This window comes from Cupressus sempervirens, chromosome 3 (genome assembly GCF_028749045.1).
Source record: "Cupressus sempervirens isolate cs-2001-9-10 chromosome 3, ASM2874904v1, whole genome shotgun sequence".
NCBI classification, from domain to species: Eukaryota; Viridiplantae; Streptophyta; class Pinopsida; order Cupressales; family Cupressaceae; genus Cupressus; species Cupressus sempervirens.
This window is the reverse complement of record NC_143120.1, coordinates 531,907,155-531,911,703: the sequence shown is the minus strand read 5'-3', so window position 1 is coordinate 531,911,703 and position 4,549 is coordinate 531,907,155. Positions and strand designations below refer to the sequence as shown.

At 41.3% G+C, this 4,549-nt stretch overlaps 1 pseudogene across 1 annotated transcript; it reads left to right on the top strand.

The window, feature by feature from the left end:
- The first annotated feature begins 2,047 nt into the window (after positions 1–2,047).
- On the top strand, positions 2,048–3,625 carry LOC149567509 (RING-H2 finger protein ATL67 pseudogene; annotated as a pseudogene). Its single transcript, XR_016361632.1, has one exon. The product of XR_016361632.1 is annotated as an RING-H2 finger protein ATL67 pseudogene (transcript).
- Positions 3,626–4,549: the final 924 nt, after the last annotated feature.

The window sequence follows — 4,549 nt, the reverse complement described above, 5'->3', positions numbered from 1 at the left end:
TTCTCAATGGAGAAAACGGTTTGACACTATTTGGAGTGCCATTACAGAACCTAAGATTGCTCACTTTGCTTGGTGCCTTGCTTTCCAAGGTCTTCCCTTGGGGCCTCGGCTCAAGCACATTGGGGTTCCTGATCCCAGATGCCCCTTCTATGGCCAACCTGAGTCCTTTTTGCATATTTTTTGGTTTTGCAAACGTGCTCAGAATTATTGGCACTGGATCCATGATTTTTTCAAGCCTTTCAGGCCCGAACCTTTTTCATGGCACATTATCCTTCTGGGTGATTCCCCCAGATTTCCTTGGAAGTTTTCCTAGATTTGGCATACCTTAAGGATGGAAATTTTGTTTTCTCTATGGAAAGATAGGAATGCAGTTTTATTCACTCACAGTTTTTTGGATGTTAACATTGCAATGTACACTAAGGCATGCATTTGTAACAATGTCATTATGCAGATACAGGTGCAAGCTAATAAAGTTGCACTGGAGGTTGCCCACTTACAAGAATTGTTAAACCACCGGGGCAATGCTCCTTGTACCGTTGCTAGAGTGCCTCCGGAGGCCTCAACTGATGCTTCCTCATCCCATGGTCGTCGTTCCAAACACCAGTCCTCTGGCCGCCATTCTCACACGCCGCGCTCCCAGGGTCCCCACCATCACTCTCCCAGCGGTGGTCATGGCGGTTGGAGGCGCCGCTTCGCTTCCCCACCACGTGGTGGTGCTGGCTGGTCCCCAGCTCCCCCCCTGGGCGGGCTTCTGGCTGGTCTCCGGTTCCTCCCCTTGGACGGGCGAACTCTGGCAAGTTTCCTCGACTGGCCTTGGCAATTTCTCCTCCGCGGCCAGACAAGAAGGATGCAGAGACTAATACTACCCTAGATCCTGCAGATGCTGCTGACGGCTGAACTGTTCTTAGTCTGCCTTACAACCCCATTGATGCATGGAGATTTCCAGATAAAGATGATCCTCCTCCCTCTGCTGGTACTGCCTTGGCAGCATGAGGTTGTTATATTTTTTTTTGATGAATAGTTTATAGTTGCTGGCTGCGGCCATATTGTTTGCTCCAGCTTTGGCCGATTGAACTCATTCGCAGGGTGATCCTGTATCCCCCGACCCTTTTTTGTGAATTGTAATCTTAGTAAATTTTATTAATTGAAAAGGACTATTCATCAAAAAAATTAGAGACAAAAGTCAACTTGAATGTATAATATTTGTCATCTTAAGAATATATTTTTTCAACAATACATAATTCTTCATAGAAATACATTTTTGAATAATTTATATTCTCAAATTAATCTGTATTTAAATTTTTTTAATTAAAAATTATTTAACTATTTTGTATTTTCTAATATAATATTAGAAGGAAAATATATTTAACAATCGGCATAATTATTGCACCCTCTTTAGGTGCTTCTAGGTATCTATAGATGTAGATTCAGTTAGATTTTTTTCCATCAATATGTCACACTCTTTAAACTTTTATTAAGATAATAGAAGAGAATATATAAACAAAATTTCAAAATGATGAAATGATCCAACCAATCAATATAAGATTTAGTTCCTTGTACGAAATGATTGAGCCTACCATCGTACAAATTGAATTTGAAAACAAAATGCTACCTATCATTTACATTTCATGCCCACTACAAATTGAAAGAACATGACTTAAAATAGTTAAATTGTATTAAATTTTGTTCGCAAAGAAAAAGAAAAAGATCCAAATAAGAAGATGAACAGTTGTGATATGAATATTAGGATTTAACTGTGTGATTTTGAGTCAAACTCGATGACCAATGTTTCATGAGTAGTGATTCAACATGAATCCATCTCTCATGAGAATAAATGGAACACTTAGCACTCATTGAATCTAGGTGATGTGAGATGGATTCATGTTGAATCACTACTCATGAAACATTGGTCATCGAGTTTGACTCAAAATCACACAGTTAAATCCTAATATTCATATCACAATTTGACTAGCTTTGGAAATTAACTCCTACTTATCAAGATGAACAGTGTAGACCAATTACAAAGTTGATTCGCCTCGAGTTAAACATCTATATTCCAACGGGCTAAAATTAAAAATCTCGCGTTGAGGAGCGATTGACAAAGATCTGTTTCAGCAACTCCTTCCACGGATAATCAGTTCTGAGGAAACGTCTCAGATGCATCAGTTCCGTTTGCACATTAATTCTCAATAAATGCATTTCCAGTCGACGCAAAATTGTACCGCAGATTTAAAAATCTCACCAAGTAAACTGTACGTGAGAAATTTAAAATATCCCAGGAAGTAGATCTCTCAAGTGCTGGATCAGCCGGCTTCCATTAATTCAAAACTCTTAAATTTGAACCGATTTGGCGTGTTAATCACGGGAGCATCAGGGAAAAATTTGTACGTTTTCATCTGAATCGGGTATGGTAGAATTAAGTGCAAGCTGCAGACGGTGGCGAGGCTGTAAATACAAGGGCTTGTAGTTTGGTTCCGCCATTAATGCCTCATTAAATGAATCCACTTTAAATGAAAGCTAATAATTTTCTTGGAATATATAAATGGATGATGCGACTGGGCCATCGTTTGTTCCGATGCAGAACAGCGAAGGTCAATGGGGATGTAACCGCAGATGCAGGGGAAATCGCCAGGCTCAGGGTTTTAATAATCTCGGTTCCTGATGCGTCACATGCCCCCACCGTATTTAATTGCTGGAACAAAACGGCCACACCTAAAATCTGGAGGCGAAAGGGGAGGATCTCGGGGGTTGCATTTCATCTTCTCTGGTTTCGGAATCGAGGGAATTTTTGGTTTATGGCGGGCATAATTGGCCCCGAGGGTTAGGGTTTCAAGAAATCGAGTTTGAAAGAGGTCGCGGGTTCGAATCTCGGCAAAACATGAGCACGAATTCGACAATGGGAGACATGAGCAGGGTAGGGCTTGGCTACGGGATAGCCATTGCGGTGGGAATACTTGTTCTGCTGTCGACCGTGATGTTGGCTTCGTATGTCTGTGTGCGCGTTCATGGCCGCAGTCAGCTTGCCGGAGGCGTTGTGCAGAGAGAGGCGGTGCATAGAGAAACAGGGGCGGCGGCCGCGGCGGGAGTCGATCAGGCGACCTTGGACTCGTATCCGCTTGTGACATTTTCGGAGAAGCGGTCTCATGGTGAGGAGGTTTCGTGTTCCATTTGCCTGAGCGAATACAAGGAATCGGAGGTTCTTCGTATGCTGCCTGAATGTCTTCACCTCTTTCATGTTCACTGCATCGACGCCTGGCTTCGTCTTCATGCCTCGTGCCCTATGTGCCGCACTTCGCCTCTTCCGACCCCCATTGCTACTCCTCTCTCTGAATTCATCCCCCTTGCTCGCCACCCTCGGATTTCCTCTTCATGATTTGTGCATCTTACGGTCAGCCCTAATTTAAATTTTCGGCAGCCTCCGCGTCTGTGTATTGCGTCTTTTTTTGGATTAATATATGTTTGACGCAATTGAATTCGGATGCCTTTATCGGAGTCCTCATGCGGTATGTTATTGTACTGATTTTGCTCGTCCTGTAACCTGGTTAACTTTGCTTGACGGACTCCGAAATCTAACCAAAATCGACATGTATCAATGCTTGTTCTTTTAAACCCTAATTGCATTTTTCAGCTGTGTATTCCGTCTTATTTTGGATCAATGCAGATTTGGATGCCTCGTCAGAGTCCTCACGAGGTTTGTTCTTGCACTGTATTTGCTCGTTTCTGCAACCTGATTCACTATTTTTTGACGGACTCAGGAATCTAACCAAAATCGACATTTATCAAAGCTCCTTTTTATAAGCCCTAATTGCATTTTTCAACGGCCAATGCATCTGTGTATTCCGTTCGAATTTTGAATCAAATTTTAATATGCTTTGCATCGGAAGCAATTTGATTGCCTGGTAAGATTGTTCAGGAGATCTGTTTTTGCACTGGTTTTGCTCGTTTCTGCAAGTAGTTTTTTGAAATAATTTATAGTTATGCATTTGAATGCCTCGTTAGGTGTGTTTTTGCACTGATTTTACTCGTTTCTGCAACCTGATAAATTTTCATTAATAACTCAAATCGACACTTTACTAATATAAAAATCATTTGACGCCGGATTCCATGCATTCTGATATCTTGCTACTAAAGAATGCATTAAAATGATTGGAAAGATTTCAAGGATTGTTTTGGCGCTTATTCTGCTTGTTTATGCAACGTGCTCAGCTTTCTTTAACGGGCTGAAAAATCGACATTTGATCTAATGTATAGTAAAATCTTCTCTTATTATTAAACAAAAAACACAGAACATGATGGTTCTCATGCAATCTGGCTTCTTGCGATTAAAGAATGCACCAGAACGATCGTGAAGATTTTAAATTCCTGATTTCCGGGGTCATAATCGGAATCTGCGTGATGATTGTACGTGGTTAAGTTGACGGGTGATCAGATTTCAATAAAATAATTGCATTCCAGTTCAAATTCAAAGCTTCTCATTCAAAATTTTCATTTTGTTGTTCAAATTCAAGTCTTCGCATTCAATGGATCTGGTGGCGGTTTCCGAGGTTAT